Source organism: Lutra lutra, chromosome 1 (assembly GCF_902655055.1).
Source record: "Lutra lutra chromosome 1, mLutLut1.2, whole genome shotgun sequence".
Taxonomy (NCBI): domain Eukaryota; kingdom Metazoa; phylum Chordata; class Mammalia; order Carnivora; family Mustelidae; genus Lutra; species Lutra lutra.
In genome coordinates this window covers 99,630,113-99,647,819 of record NC_062278.1, presented here as the reverse complement: position 1 = coordinate 99,647,819, position 17,707 = coordinate 99,630,113, and the positions used below count along the sequence as shown (strand labels likewise).

At 34.8% G+C, this 17,707-nt stretch overlaps 1 protein-coding gene and 1 pseudogene across 8 annotated transcripts in view; both read right to left on the bottom strand.

The window, feature by feature from the left end:
* NAALADL2 (N-acetylated alpha-linked acidic dipeptidase like 2) overlaps positions 1–17,707 on the bottom strand; it is a 1,357,959-nt gene that overhangs the window by 916,392 nt on the left and 423,860 nt on the right. The window lies entirely within an intron of this gene.
* LOC125087693 (protein S100-A6-like) lies at positions 3,128–3,886 on the bottom strand (annotated as a pseudogene).

The following is a 17,707-nucleotide window of genomic DNA, read 5'->3' as shown; positions in this document are numbered from 1 at the left end:
CACAATAACACATTAAAAAATCATTCACCATGATCAAGTAGGATTTATTTGTGAGATGCAAGGTTGATTCAATATTCTCAAGTCAATCAATGTGATACATCACATCAATAAAAGAAGGGACAAAAGGCATATGATCATTTCAATAGATGCAGAAAAAGCATTTGACAAAATGTAACATCCTTTCATCATAAAAACCCTCTAACAATTTAGGATTAGAGGAAACATACCTCAACATAATAAAGGGCATATGTGAAAGAGCCACAGCTAACATCATACTCAATGGTAACAAAATCTCCTAACACAGTTGATGTCCACTCTCACCACTTTTATTTAACATATTACTGAGTGTCCTAACCACAGCTTTTAGACATGAGGAAGAAATAAAAAGCATCCAAATTGGTAAGGAAAAAGTAAATCTTTCACTATTTGCAGATGTTGTGTGTGTGTGTATACACACACACACACACACACACACACAAACCCTGAAGTCTCTACCAAAAAACTACTAGATTTGATAAATGAATTTAGTAAGTTTGCAGGATACAAAATCAATATAAGAAATTAATTGCATTTTTATATGCTAATAATGAAGCAACAGAAAGTAAGAAAGCAATCATATTTACAATCACACCAAAGATAATAAAATACCTAGGAATAAACTTAACAAAGGAAGTGACAGACCTGTACTCTAAAAACTATAAATCACTGATTAAAAATATTAAAGATGGCACACACATTTAGAAAGATATTCCCTGCTAATGGATTGAAAAATAAATGTTAAAATGTTCATATTACCAAAAGCAATCCACAAATTAAATGCAATTCCTATCAAAATACCAACATTTTTTACAGAACTAGAACAAAAAAAATCCTAAAATTTGTATGGAACCACAGAAGACTCAGAATAGCCAAAACAATCTTGAAAAAGAAAACTAAGGTGGCGGTATCAGAATTTCAGGTTCCAAGTTACAATATAAAGCTGTAGTAATAAAAACAGTATGGCACTGGCACAAAAATAGATGCATAAGATAAACGGAATAGAATAGAAAACCCAGGAAAAAGCCCACAATTATATGGTCAATTAAACTTTAACAAAGGAGGCAAGGGACACTTGGGTTTTTCAGTTGGTAACCATCTGCCTTTCACTCAGGTCATGATCCCAGGGGCCTGGGATCGAGTCCTGCATTGGGCTCCTTGCTCAGCCAGGAGGCTGCTTCTCCCTCGGCCTGCCACCCCCCCGGTTGTTGGGGTCTTCGTCTCTCTCCCTCTCTGTCTCTGACAAATAAAATAAAATCTTTAAAACCAAAGAAAACAAAACAAAAACAAAGGCGGCAAGAATGTGCAATGGGAAAGACAATCTCTTCAACCAATGGTGTTGGGAGAACTGGACAGCTGCATGCAAAAGAATGGAACTGGAGCACTGGCTTACAGCATACACAAAGATAAACACAAATGGGACTAAGGGTCTAAATGTGCAAGATGACACTATAAAAATCCCAGAAGAGAGCATTGGTAGTAATTTCTCTGACATTGACCATAGCAATCTTTTTTCTAGATAGTTTTCTTGAGACCAAGTAAAAAAAGCAAAAATAAACTACTGGTATTTCATCAAAATTAAAAGGTTCTGCTGGTGAGGGAAACAGTAAAATGAAAAGGCAACCTACTGAATGGGGGAATATATTTGCAAATGACATCTCTGATAAAGGGTTAGTATCTAAAATATACAAAGAATTATATAACTCAACATCCCCCCAAAAGAAATAATTTAATTAAAAAATGAGGAGAATATGTGAATAGACATTTCTCCAAAGAAGATGTACAGATGAAAAAAAAAAAAAAAAAAAGAAGAAGATGTACAGATGATAAAGCAGACACACGAAAAGATGCTCAATATCACTCATCATCAGGGAAATGCAAATCAGAACCACAATGAGATTCTAACCATTCTAAAACCTGTTAGAATGGTTAAAACCAAAACCACACAAAAAAGTAAGTGTTGGAGAGGATGTGGAAAAACAGGAATTCTCATGCACTCTTCGGAGGAGTGTAAACTGGTGCAGACAATATGGAAAAAAGTGTGGAGGTACTTCAAAAAGCAAAAATAGGGGCACCTGGCTGGCTCATTCAGTAAGCATAAAACTCTTGATCTTGGGGTTGTGAGTCCAAGCCCCATACTGGGTGTAGAGATAACTTCAAAATAAAATTAAAAAAAAAAAAAAAAGTTAAAAATACAACTACCTTAAGATCTCGTAATTGCACTACTGGGTATTTACCCCAAAAATACAAAAACACTAATCAAAGTGATATGCACCCAGATGTTTATGGCAGCATTACTTACAATAGTCAAATTATGGCAGCAATCCAAGTGTCCCTTGATAGATGAGTTGATAAAGAAGATGTGGTATGTATGTGTGTGTGTGTGTCTGTGTGTGTATTATTCAGCCATCAAAAAGAATAAAATCTTGCCATTTGCAACAGGGATGAAGCTAGAAAGTATAATTTAACACCTTAAAGAATCTGAAATTATTTTAGAAAACTAGGAGTTAATATCTCAATTCCAAAATAATTCCAAAATAACCAATATTGTAATTCTACCTTTGTCCTTTGATCGATAATAGCATCCAATTTTGGGTAATTTATTAAATTCTACTAGTTTGACTGTTCTTTTGACAGTTACATATCATTTTATTTGCTGGTATCTTGTAAATGCTTTAATATCTGGTTGAACTAGTTTTATAGTTTCTTCAATATTTTCTTTACCCTTTGTATTTTCTTTAATAGTACAATTTGGTGGGGTTTTTTGGTCCTGAAACTTCTAAAAAATACTGACTTTTTTATCAAAATTAAATATATAAAATTAGTGTTTAACATTTTATTTAAAGAACCTATACATAGCTTGCTAAGTTGATTTCCAAATTGTTAACTTTGTTATTGTTTTTAGAATTTTTTTTTTTTAACATAAAGATGGCAGGAACATAGCAATGGTTTTGAATTTTCATTCTGTTGTTCTTTTTGAGCCAACTATATATATGCGTTGGGAGTTAGTACGAAAAATTATGTTATATACAAATAATCGTCCTTTTATCTCCTCTCTTCCTATATATATTATTCACTTCTCTTTCATATCTCATTTCCTAAAAAAAAATTAGAAAGCAATTTTTCTTATTAATAGTAATAACAGGAGTCCTAGGTTAGTTCTTGCCCTTTGTATCTATTATCTTTATAGCTTTAGTGTATATCTTAATATGTCAAAAATATTTTACTACTCTTAATTTTATTAGGAATGATTAACATTACTAAATTTTTATTCCAATAAGTGAAATATTGCATTATAAAATTAATTCAATTGGTGGTATCATGGAATTCATTTATAATATTTTTAGTTTCCATTTACTGGCATTGCCCTGCAGTTTAATATTTGAGAGAGACATTCTTTTATGATAACAGAAAAAATTATTTTTTTATTTAATAGAAAAATAGCATTTCCAGGAGATAGTATCAGGTAAGTAATGATCAGAAAATACTTTTTTTTTTGGACCAAAAAAAGGTATTTATTAAACAATTACCCACCACTATATTTGACTTAAGCAAGCCAAATAGTGGCTGTCTCCACCTTCCTGATTTATTTTCAGCACTGAGGGCATCATTGTAGATCAAAGCCAAGGCCCCCAGGGAAGGTGACATATTCCTGGAAGTTTACCACCTGGTCCTTGCTCCCATCCAGGTCTTCCATCAGCTTTGCAATGTCAACATCCTGCAGCTTTGGGCCAATGGTGAGCTTTTCCTGGATCTCTGCCTTCAGCTCCTTGCTCAGCCTGTTCTTGTCGACTCCCCTGCCTGAGTACTTATGAAAGATGGCCATGAGGAAGCCCGTGGCCTGATTCATGAGGTATGAGCTCTGGTCTTAGAGCACGCAGCCAGACAAAAGTCAAAGGACCTAGAAAATACTTTTGAATAACTGAATTCCCCAAGTGGTTGATTTCTATATGTAAAGATACTAAAGATATAATCTCTGGTTCTCTTATATTTACTTAGTAATTATTGTTCACAAAATCAAGATAAAGCAGGATTTAGTTAATATATAGTTACCTATAACCTGCTGAATGATACATAAACAAATACCATCTGATATTATGTAATTTCTAGCAAGAATGTGGTGGCATATAAAGAATTTGGTCTTCACCACTTTGGTCTTTTCTTAGCCACTGCTTCCCAGGCAAATTACTTTCAGCCACACTAGGCATTTTATTATTCCCTTGACCACTGTACTCCTCCACATTTCTCTGCTTTTATTCACAACATGTCTTCTTCTGAAACATTCTTTCTACATAAAACTATGCTTTTTATCTTCAAAGCCCTATCTTAAATCTTAATAGTTACTTCTTCAGCTTCCTCAATGAAAATGCTAGTTTCATATAGCCACTTTTTTTTTTAAAGATTTTATTTATTAATTTGACAGAGAGAGAGAGAGAGGGAGAGACAGCATATAAGCAGTCAGAGAGGCAGGCAGAGAGAGAAGCAGGCTCCCCACTGAGCAAGGAGCCCGACGCGTGACTCTATCCCAGGACCCTGAGATCATGACCTGAGCTGAAGGCAGTGGCTTAACAGACTGAGCCACCCAGGCGCCCCTCATATAGCCACTTTCATGCTAATTTTATTTACATGTCTTTGACAATAGATTTTGAACTTATCTAGGATGATAACAGTGTCTACTTATTTTGGTATCCCCTGGAGCCATGTAATAGGAGCTCATCAACTACTACTACTCAATGAGTGAGTGATTTATAAGATTCTTCATTATAAATTTACCCTACCCCACACTGTAAATGGATTATATTTTCAACTAAAGAATGTCTAGTATAAAAGAAAAAAAAATATTCCCTTGTTCCTATATTCCTCTTCTGTTTTATTATACTACATTAGAATGTTAGTATTATTGTCTTGTTACAGACCATGTTCTAGAAAGTAATGATATAATATCTAAAGAACATTCATGATCTCTAGCTCATATGCAGTATGAAATTGTGGCCTGGGCTCATATGGAGAATGCTATAGTGAAGTTCTCCCTATTCATTTCTTTTCAGAAACACTAAAGGGAAAATATCACACACCCACACCTGAGCTGCCAGTCCCCAGAGAGACTTGCTTTTGCATTTGCAATAAACTGAAAGGAGATTTCTTTCACAGTTGCTTTAGCATTACTAAGAATGTCCTTTTACCCATTTGACAGAGATTTCTCATATAATCACATGGATGTTGTTCTTAGTTAACTACAGGTATACAAGAAGAAGAGAATTGTAAAATCAGGAAAAAAAAAAACAAAATAAATTGAATTCATGGGTGCCTTCTTTTCTTCTTTCATGGAAATGCAAGGTAATTCAGTCATGTCTTGTCAATTATTAATGCAATGTTTTTTTAATGCATGGATTATAAAATGAAATATTCTCTGTCTTCTGGCTCCGAATGTTGGATCTGAATTTAAATTTGCCCTTTTCATTCACTAGAGGCAGAGAAGCAAAGATGGGGAATGAAGAGAAAGGCACACACAGGGCAGACAATGGTGGTCAACAGGAAACTAAAGGCAGGTGGTAGAATCAGATGGCTAAGGAAGCTAGATAAATCCCACAGCCTTTAGTTTGTCTTTATTTAAAACCCTGAGGAGAAGCAGTTTAAAAAAATTATAAAATAGCAAGGTTTATAAACAATTTAGTTGCCTAATAGACTAACAGCAGTTTAAAGTACGATTGTATTACCTAATGAAAACTCAAAGTAGAGAAGCATCATGAGGAATGTTAACTTTTTTAAATAAAAATACCTGAAATTTTCTAATTGTAAAGTTGTTTTTGTGAATGTTGGACAAGTCAGAGGTTTAGGTGCAGGGAAAAAATAACTTTGGAATTTAACAGAAACTACCAACTACAAATAATATAATTTAGCTGCTGTGGGAATTATAAAGCATGCTGACGTAGTTATGTGAGGCCCTCAAATGGTGCTACGGTATATGTCTACTGCTTCTCCAAAAGTTGTGCCTAAGATACTACAGGAAATAATTACAAAGTTTTTGAGGTTCAAGTCTAAACAAAGGGAATCAAATGCTTTTATTGTCATGCAACATTTTGAAACTGATAACACATAATAACTTGTGGTTTGCAGTTAACCAAGCAAATAATTTGACTCAATTTATATGTTTATGTTGATATAGTAAACATAATTCAAACAGCACCATAATAATAGAGTATTTTGAAATCTATTACAATAAAACAAACCATATAATTACATATTTATGCTAGTTACTGGTAGACAATGGAACATAAACACAGAATACAAATGCTCAGGGCAAGGTTGGTAAACTCAATAAAAAATGCCACAAATGATAGGGGTCACTAATTCAGATTTTTCAAATGTCAGCTTCTCTCTTAGGATCTCATTTGAAAAGAACCAAGTCCATTCTTTTCTCTTAATGTAAACTGACAACTTTGGTATGATAAAAGCTACAGATAAGCAACACTGAAGGTAACAAAGAGGGAAGGTATCTAATCAACAAGGAATGGAGTCAAAGTCTGTTATTTAAACTAAAGATGCGGGCACTCACTGATAACAGTAGTCTACTTTACTATGATAATTGAACAATTTCCTATTTCATCTTTCTATTTTCTGATTCTTTTTTTTTTCCAGCTTCAACTGGTCCATCAAATATCAGTCTGATTGGTATTATTTTATAGTATCATGCTTTTGAATTTAAATCCAGTGAGCTGATTTAACAATAAAGTAACAATAAAAAAATAATCTTGGCTCTGTGAAATAGGAGCTAAAATATATTTTTTACCCATAATGCATAAAAGGGAAAAAAAACCTCCTACTATAATTTTAATAATTCAGCCAATAGTATAAAGTCCTGATGGAAAAAATGAAATCAGCCAAGTTCCTAAACAATTCATTTGGATGCACTACCTTCACCACCAAGTTCTGTAAATGTGTAATCTTCACTTACTATGCCTACAACATCACTGACTCTTGCCTGAAATTATACTTTGAAGAATAGGAGGTTACATAGAATCAATACATTCATAAACATCACCACTTGCTTTGCACTTGTTATCATTTAAGTATTAACATACGGCCAGTCCAGAAGAAAAAAAATAACATAATACTGCTAAGCTTTATGGATCTATTTCTGAGTATTAAGAAGCAATATTTCCTAGATTTTACCATATTACTTCAATATCTTAATTGGATTCTTTGGTAATTTTAATGCAAACATATCATATTGGATTGCTGTGCCTCTTGCCAGATTTTTAAATTTGAAAATGAGTGTTTATATTGCTAAAATTAATTCAAATTGAGATTTCCAGATGTTTATATATGTGCACAGGTGTCTACTCTCCCCTGTTCCATATGCCCATTAAAAATGAATACTGGTATATAAAAATAAAAGAAACCTTACATGTGATGTGGGCCCCAAACCAAGAAACGGTGCCATTCTTAAGCCAGAAACAACAAAGCTTTTCAAGAGTGGAGGAACTAGGCTAATGAAGACAATGAGGGTAAATCTTCTGAGCTACTTCTGAGTAAAGTTATTTTGCCTGAGAAATAAGCGGAGTAGGCTTTGGTTGATTTCCACAAAAATCTGTTCACTCAAAAAGGCTGGAGATGAGAATAGACAGAACATGAACCACCAGACTCTGTACAGATGGATTATTTTTCACTGTTGCTCACTGGTTCCACTAGCAAGCATCTATTCAAGGAAGCACCAAAGACCATTTCAAATGCCAGTGGCTAGAACAAGCAAAAGCCTGGCAGGGGCTTGACAACATGCACTGAAGTGCCATTGTCAGTATGATAGAAATGTCAGGCACTACAGCATCTTGTCTGTGGTATGGGATATTCATCATACTATAAACATCACAGCAAGTCTGGCAACGTACAGAGAGACCATTTAGAATAAAAAATTCCATTTCTGAGCACTAACTCTGTACTTATCTTCCATATTTTGGGAAATAATAGAAACAATGTGAGCAGATAACACTCCAGTCTTTGACCAAACTTACTGACAGAAGTCAGATGTCTGAGAAGATTCTGCAATGTAAGAAACTGCAAAGGGATAGTCTGCTGGGTCAGGGCTACGGGATGTGTATGAAGCATTTATATCAAGAGATTAAGAAATAAATACATTTTCCTTCACAGTTAAAATAAGATTTAATAGAATGCTCCATCACAGAAATTAAAGCAAACAGTATTAGAAATGTAACGATATATGATCAGAACTAATTGTTTGGAATAAAAATGGTGCTTTTCAAATTTAAAATCATAATGGATAAAGTGATTAGCAGATTGGGTACTACAGAAAATCAAAGAAGTGAACTGGAAGACCAATTCAAGACGAACTCAAGAAATTCTCCCAGAACTCATAGGAAAAACAACAGTAAACAATGATGTAAAGGATTAATTAGAGTCTCAGAAAGGGAAGATCAAACCTACTTTTAACAGAAATTCAAGGAGAACCATAAAAAAGGGAAAAAACATCTATGAAATCACCTCTTTCCAAACTTCAGAAGGACCCAAGTGTATAGATTTAAATGCTCAAGTTCCCCCCAAAAATGAAACAATTGAGAGTAGCACCATCACTGCAAATTTATGAATTTCAAGATAGAAGAAAAATCCCTCCAATTATCTATGCTTGAAACCAAAAGCATGCTTACCTCAGATTCTGCATCTGTGTTACTAAATACTATGAACCACTTAAGCACTGTCTTTAAGGGTCTTGTGGGGAAATGTCTATTACCCAGTCGAAAGTATTTGTGTGAAAAGGCAACAGGGTGTATTTGTAATATATGCAAGTTATGTTAAACACATTCTATTCAGTAGAATAAAAATTATTCTCTAACTGCTTGGGAGATAAAATAATGAAACAAAATCACCATCATAATATGAAAGTATAAATTGCTTAATGTTGAAATAACAGAACAAAATGTAAATAACTATTTTTAGTTATAAATAAAAACTATGCAAACCTCAAACTGCTTGAAAAATAGATGTAAAAGTGAAAAATAATTATTCAATAAAGTAAAACAAATTTACCAATCAAGACTACATGAATGAGGGGTACCGGGTGGCACAGTCAGTTGAGTGTCCAACTCTTGGTTTCAACTCAGGTCATGATCTCAGAGCCCTGTGTTGTCCAGCTCTGCACTCAGCCTGGAGTCTGTTTAAAACTCAATCTCCCTCTCCTTTAGCCCTTGTGCCCTGTGCTCTCTTGCTCTCTCACAAATAAATAAGTCTTAAAAAAAAAAAAAAAGACTACATGAATAAAAGTTGAAAGTGATACAAGGATGATATATATATATATATATATATATATATATATATATTAACTTGTATAGGGGATAATACATTCAATATAGAAAATGACAATAAAAAAAGAAAATGGCAATACGGCAGCACATAGCAAAATTGCTTCTGAGATCATCCCTTTAAGTATTTTATAATTTTAAACATAAAAATTATTTAGGAAAATGACTGCAAAGAAGTATAGGAACATAAAAATTAATATTGTCACATTTTCTTACAAAATAAAATAGAGGAGATCAAGTAAATTGAGGGAAAGACAGAACTGCTTTTGGTTTCCACTTAGAACTGAACATGTTGGGCGCCTGGGTGGCTCAGTAGGTTAAGCCTCTGTCTTGGGCTCAGGTCATGATCTCCGGGTCCTGGGATCGAGTCCTGCATTGGGCTCTCTGCTCAGCAGGGAGCCTGCTTCCTCCTCTCCCTCTCTCTGCCTGCCTCTCTGCCTACTTGTGATCTCTGTCTGTCAAATAAATAAATAAAATCTTAAAAAAAAAAGAAAAAAGAAAAAAGAAAAAAAGAAAGACCTGAACTTGTCAAAGAAGTACTACAGAAACATGAAATGCATAATGTCTTTAAACACAATTCAAAACAAATTTTGTGGGGCACCTGGGTGGTGCGCAGTCAGTTGAATGTCAGACTCAGTTTGGGCTCTGGTCATGATCACAGGGTCATAAGATCGAGTTGTGTGGGGGGCTCTCCGCTCAGCCCAGAATCTGCTTGGGTTTTTTTCTCTCTCTCTCCTCCCTCTACTGCTTCCCTACCCCTCTCTCTCTCAATCTTTAAAAAAAATTTTGTGTGTGACTATGTAATTAGATTGTTAATACTGATAAAAGTAAATTTTATCAGAGTCATAAAAACATTTTTTTTAAAGCCTTTGAATTTTAATACAAGCTTCTTAAAGGAAATGTTCGTATTTTATTTACTTTGGCAGAGTATGTAGCACACACTAAGCACTCAAGTATTTGAGGGATTGAATGAAAATCCATTATAATAACCATTTAAATTTATTTTCATGTGCTTCCTTACAAAGGTGAGTCTATAATCTGAGAGACGTCACATTTAAATTCATTTAAAAGTGATTTGGTTATGCATTTGTTCTGGGCACATATCCTTTAAAGAAAGAAAAAAAAAAAAGCTAATTCTGTGCTGCATTTTTAGACCATTAGTTATATTTATTGAATGCTTACCAAGTGATAGCCCAAGTGCTAAGGGCTATATCTCCATGAGTGGTACATACAAAAGCAGGTCATTGTGCTTTCTAACATGTTACATTTCAAACTACAAATAGACAAGCTTTTTGGGGGGGGGGGGGTAGGGGAGGGGACTGCTCCTTTTTTTCTATTCTCCACACAAAGCCAGAGTGATCTTTTAAAAAACATGAATCAGCTCATGTCACTGCCTTACTTTTTAAATCTTCTAATGACTTCCCATTATACTTAGGATCTAATCCAAACTTCTAAGGCTGCATAACCCTCTATTACCCAGACACTGCTTACTCTTTCACTGCATTGTCTCATGGCTTTTTTGTCCTTCTTCACAACATTCCAGACTCCCTCACATTCTTTTTCCTCCTCAAAAACTTTCAGAGTGTTAGTCTTGCAATTTTCTCTTCTAGGGACTTTTTCCCATGATCTTCACATAGCTGGCTTCTTTCCATCATGTAGGGTTCAGGTCAAATATTACATCCTCTAAGAGGGCCACCCTGACAATCCTATCTAAAGATCCCTCTCTGACCCATGACCCCATTATATTTCCTTAATACTGATCACCCGCTGATACAATCTCATGCTTGTGTAGTTTTATTTGTTAATTGTCTATCTCCCTTCTGTTACATTCTATTAAAATGCAAGCTCCATGTGAGACATCATATGTATCCCACCCCCCGCACCATCCCCACATCCACAACAATGAAAGGTGCTCAAAATATATGTGAATAGATGAATGTAGAAGTCTTTCTGCTCTTTCAACTTAAGCCCCGGAAATAAATGGCAAGGATACATTTGAGGAATGTATATGGTAGCCTATTAATAAAGATATTAATCAGTCTATATAACAATAATCATAGATGCTCAGGAAGCAACCTTTTAGTATTTAGTTAAATGTTGATGACACTGATCAGAAGATTAACCAAGATCTAAATCAAGTTCAATTAATTAGACACTTACAGTGCTCAGTGTTGTTGAGCTGCTAGACAGAAAGATGTATGGAGCAAACTTCTAGTCTTACAATTAGCAACATTTTCCATGGCATTGCCAAAATACTATTAGCAGTGGAAATCAGACTGCATAGGGCTTACGCAAAGAGCAGATTTATAACTGGAAGCTCTTTATATAAGCTACAGAATCAGGGCTTTGGAACTAACTGAAGACAGGAGGTATAGTTTAGTAACTACAGTAGAGGTCTAGTTCAAAATAGTTTGTGTATTTGTCTATTGTCTATTTGGTTGGCAGGTGTATGTGTTTGCTTACCTGTAAAAGGAAGGGAGAGGAGGTGGAGAACTTTTTAAAGACTCAATAGAAATGAAACGATAATAGAAAAGGGGAAATGAACAGGTAAAGTTCAGGGTCAGCTGGAGTCCAGCTGAAGCTTACCTTTGAAATACAGTCAACTGTTTATCAATTTGATTTATTGTCAACATTTAGAAGCACTCATCTTTTAAAAGTCTTCCAGATGCAATGCAGAGGAAAAAAATTAATATGGCTTTTACATTTGCATATGTAGTACAAATCATTAAGGTGGAGTCTGGCATCAGGAGAATATGGCTATTCTACTGTAAAGAGTGATAAAAACAGTCTCTTCAATTGGTACCTTAGGTCTTAACCAAATATTTACAATATACAAAGATATCCCATAGCAAGTTAATTATTATGTGTGTCGGTGCATGCTTGATTGTTTCATGGACATACTATTAAAGGAAAGGGATAGGGGTAAGAAGAGATAAGAGAAAAGAAAAAAGGAAAAATCTAACCTACCTGTAAGCACTGACTAAAACTTATCTTTAAAGTTCTCTAGGGGCACCTAGGTGGCTAAGTCAATAAATGTCCAACTTTTGATTTTGGCTCAGGTCATGATCTCAGGATCATGAGATAAGGCCCTGGGTCAGGCTACATGCTGGGTGTGGAGCCCACTTAATATGCTATCTCTCGGGGCGCCTGAGTGGCTCAGTGGGTTAAGCCGCTGCCTTCGGCTCAGGTCATGATCTCGGGGTCCTGGGATCGAGTCCCGCATCGGGCTCTCTGCTCAGCGGGGAGCCTGCTTCCCTCTCTCTCTCTCTCTCTGCCTACCTCTCCGTCTACTTATGATCTCTGTCAAAATAAATAAATAAAATCTTAAAAAAAAAAAAAAAAGATGCTATCTCTCCTCCCTCTGTCTCTCCCTGGAGGTTTCTGGCATGCTCTCTCTCTCACTCCTCCTAAAAAATAAAAATAAAAAAATAAAATAAAGTCTTCTACAATGTTTGAATACTCTTGCGGTTTTATTAATAATTCTCCCACAACAACACAGAGAAAGAAATAGTGTTGATTATGAAAGTAAGTAGCAAATAAAGAATTTGAAATTCAGATGTCTAACATAAATATAGAAGGAATATCATGTGTCCTGTTATCACTGTAAGTCCAGTGTAATCACTGTAAATCACAGTAAATCCAGTTTGTTTCCTGAATTATTTCCCAAAAGCTATTAAACCTTAAGTAAAAAAGAACCAAATATTGTTCTCATGCATAAAATCTGTCACTATAAAGGTGTTCTTAATGAGTACAACTGTTTATATAATTCTATTTAATTCACAAATGTTCATTTACCAAATGTGGCATATCTAGAATGAGATGCAACAGCAAATCCAAAAGGTAGGTTAAGCATTTTCCCTTCTATTTCTTTTGGAGTCTTTTTAGTTTGTTTGTTTTTTTTGTTCCCTCTTATACCTCGGGCCCTAATTTCCAGAGGAACATTCCTGAAACAAGCAATATTAGGAGGCATTCATTCAAATATTTAATAAGCATCTATGACAATGATTATTCTAACAGATTGGGATACATCAGGAGTAAAACAGACAAAGACACCGTCCTTATCCAGGGTCAGATAGATGGAAGACAAATTATAAACAACAGACAACACAGTGAACAAGTAAATAAACAAAAAGATGCCAAGTTTTTCTTTAAGCTTCTTGGCACAGATTAATCAAGGAATAAAATTTGACCTGAACTGATGTAAAGTTACATATATATGTAAATATATATATATTTTCTATCTCATCATGTAATAGCCATATATTTCTCCTCAGAAATGCTCATGTGTTTAATAATGATGTGATGCCCAAACCCTACTAAGGCTAGTATATTATATGTAATATGTACCATCTAATCTTCTTAAAATGCAAAAAAAAAAAAAAAAAAAAGCCTAAATTCCAAAACACATCTAGCCCCAAAGATTTTGCATTAGAGATTGTTGACTTAATTTAAAAAGTAGAAGGGGGAAATGGAGACTACAGTTTTTAAACAAATGGTCAGGACAGGCCATGTGAGGTGGGGGGTTGATTGGTGTTTCACCTTCCCCCTAACATATGTCCACCTGGAACATACGATGGTGACCTTATTGGGAAACAGGATCTTTGCAGAAATAATTAAGTTATAGATCTTGAGATGGGATCATCCTGGATTTAGGGTGGGCACTTAATCCAATGACAGATGACCTTATAAGAGAAAGGCAGAGGGAGTGTTGGGCAGACTCACACAAAATGAAGGCCATATGAAGATGGTGACAAGAAATTGGAGATATGCAGCTACTAGCCAAGGAGTGACACCAGAATCTGGAAGAGAGGTGTAAATGTATTCTCCCTTAGAGCCTTCAGAAGGAACCAACCAACCCTATTGCTACAGATTGAATGTTTGTGCTCCCCGTAAAGTCCCCCACCAAAATTCATACTTTGAAGCCTAATCCCCAGTGTGATGGTATTTGGAGGTGGGACTTTGGAAGGTCATTAAGTCATGAGGGTTGAACCTCATGAATGGGATTAGTACCCTTATAAAGGACATTCCAGAGAACTCTCTCACCTGTTCTGCCCTTTGGGGCCACAGTAAGAAGATGACAGTGATCTATGAACCAGAAAGCAGGCCCTCACCAGATAAGGAATCTGTCCTTGCCTTGATCTCAGACTTCTCAGCCTCCAGAACTGAGAGAAATATTTTTTTTGTTTATAAACCAGCTATGCTATGGTATTTTGTTATGGCAGCCTATCAACACATTGATTTCAGACTTCTGAATTGCAGAACTGAGAGAATATATTTCTGTTGTGCTAAGCCCCTCAGTTTATACTAATTTGCTACAGCAACCCTAAGAAACTAATATACCTGATGAAGAAAGTAACATCTAAGCAAAGGTAAAGGAGGTGAAGGACACAAGCCAAAAAGTTTTGTGTGAGAAAAATAATCCAGACAGAGAGGCCTTAAAGTACTAGCATATCTGGCATATTCTAGGATGGCCGCTGTGATTATGTTGATGGCAAGTTGTAAGGGGGCCCAGGATAGAAGCAGAAAACTGGTATGACACTAGTGAAATACTCCAAACAAGAGATGATGGTAGTTGAGACCATGGTGGTATTAGAGGAAGTAAGTAGTCAAACTCTGGATGTATTCTGAAGGTATAAACATTATCATTTCCCAGTGGACTAAATGCAGGCTATAAAAAAAAAAAAAAAGAGAGAGTTTTTATGGTTGTTTTATGCTTTGCTTTTTTTTTTTTTTTTTAAAGGCTAGGCAGCTGGGAGAATGGAGCTCATTCCTACTGAAATGTGGTATACCACAGCAGGTTTGGGGGAGACTATCAGACGTATAGCATAGTTTGAGATGTGCATTAAATATCCAGGTAGGGATGCTGAGTACATAATTGGCCATATGAGTCTAGGGTTCAGAAGAATGGCCAGAAGTGGCAATGGAGAGCTGAAAGCTGTTAACATAAAGCTGATAATAAGACCACTAAAGAGGAAGGGAAAACAGAGCGGGCCAAGGACTGACTCCTGGGTACTCAACTTTGAAAGAGTGGTCTAAATGGATCAACTGCAAAGGAGATTGCCAAGGGTGACACTCTAAGGTTAAAAATGGAAGGAGGAAATAGTAATCAACACTGTCAAAGGCTGCTCAGGGATCAAGTAGGATAGGGATTAAGAATTTGCTAATGGATTTAGAGATGAAAAGTAATTAGTGACTTAGATAAAAGTACTTTTGGTAAGTGCTGTAAGCAAATGCCTGACAAGAATGGACTTAAAGTAGGAGGGAAAAACAGGAAGAAGCAACCAGAGACAATTATTTAAAGAAGCCTTGCTAGAAGGAAGTAAGAAAAATGGAGTTGTAGCTGGTGGGATGAGAAGTGAGGACAAAAAAAAAAAAAAAAAGATGATGAACCTGTTAATTCACTTGAATTGAAAAATACAGATTTTTAAAATTCCTTTGAAGTAAGCTATCATATAGAATATATTGCGAGATATATAAAAACTTAATACATAGAAATTTAACAACCATATGGAAAAGAAAATAATTTGTATTTCAAAGCTGTTAATGCAGTGTTACCTCAAGACAAAAAAAAAAAAAAATACAGAAATACAGGAACTAAAACAAACCAAAAAACATGTTATGAGACCATAGCCAGAAGCCATTTAAGTATACATATGTTAAAGGCAAGGTCATTGAAAATAAGGTCCTACTTCTTTCAGCACTTAGACTGAAGACTATATTCGTTGATTGATCTACAGTGAAGCGGATTAACTCAGAAGTCTGACTTTGACAAGGTTAAGAAGGAGCAAAATTGGGTTTCTTTTTCATCTTTGCAATTAAAGATATAGTCTATATAAGGTGTTCCTTAAACAGACATATTTTACTTACTCTGTAAGCCTCATTAGCAAAGATGAATAAAGTAAGTGTAAGGGACATGTGTTTAGTGGGTATACTAGTAAATTTAGAAGGCAATATACAAAATATTTTGGAAGCTCTAATTGTAATTGTATGATAGAAGGCCATTTATGCTTCCATAAAATAAAAAACAAAAACAAAAACAAAAAACCAACAACAAAAAAAAACTACTTTGGCTTATCCTGTGCTATAAAAACTAAAAATCTTTTTCATACATAATCACATAAAATAACTTAAACTAAATATGCTTACTGAGATGGAGGCACCATAGTAATACTGAATTTTACATAAACATTGAAGGCAACAAAAGGCCTGCAGGCACGTGTGGCACTGCACTTGAGTTCTCTTCTTTATGCATTCTTTTAATAAGAACAAATAAACACATGGTTCCTCTCTTACCTTCCTGGCCATTTTCTATCCTATGTCTCTTCTAAGGCATACTAATTATGAGAAGGAGAGTCAGATATCACATATGACTTCTTTAATGAATAACAGTGGTGGTAATGGGAAGGTGAGAAAAACCAGAATGAACCTTTTCTTGCTGTAGAGGGACAGAAAGAAAACATATTGAGCTTATCGCCAGAGAGAAAAAGGTTAGGGTCATTTTGTCCTTATAAATGAAGTAAACAATCATCACAGACACTAGATGTAGAGTAACATGAGATGTGTAATCCCAGGCAGCGAGACCTATAAATTAAGGTACTTTTAAACACTTAATCCAGAACATGTAGGTTTTTGCAATATAGATTTTTCACAGGAACATGTTCTTTCATGCAATCTTAGGAAGTTTTTGCTGCCTAGGCCATAACTTTTCCTAGGGGACAACAATTCAACAGTTTGATCCAATTCCATTAAGATGTAAATAATAATGATATCAAAATTTACTTGGAAAAAAAATTTTCATTAATATGTCAAAATTTTTTCCAGGCTCTCATTTACCAATCAATAATTCACTACATGCTCAGTTCAAGTATTATGTTTAATCATTTAAATACTGTTTTTCATCAAAATATCTTATAAATTTTATTCCTGAAGATCTTATTACATTGTGCCTACATATTTATCACTCTATTATATATTCTGATTTAATTGCAAAGTCATTTCAATATCAAATGCTAAGTAACCAAATTTGAAAGTTCCATTATATCACCCTGTATTCTTCAAGATGACTTTCCGTCAAATGTATACATAAATGCTAACATCACAATAGAACACTCTTGGTTTTAAAATACCCTAAAATCATCATATGTAACTCCATGAGTCTTTTCTATATCTTCCTAATTAGTAGTAATTCAACTTAATGCTGAGCTCTGTTTATAAGGAATTTACTGTCTTATGATAGCAAATTTCTGTTTTTCTTAGAAAGAAAACTCATGTCATCTTTAAACTTTATAAAAGTCCTTCTTTACATTAAGCTAAACCTCTTGCCTTATAGCTCCTACTTATTGGTTCTCGTATATCCC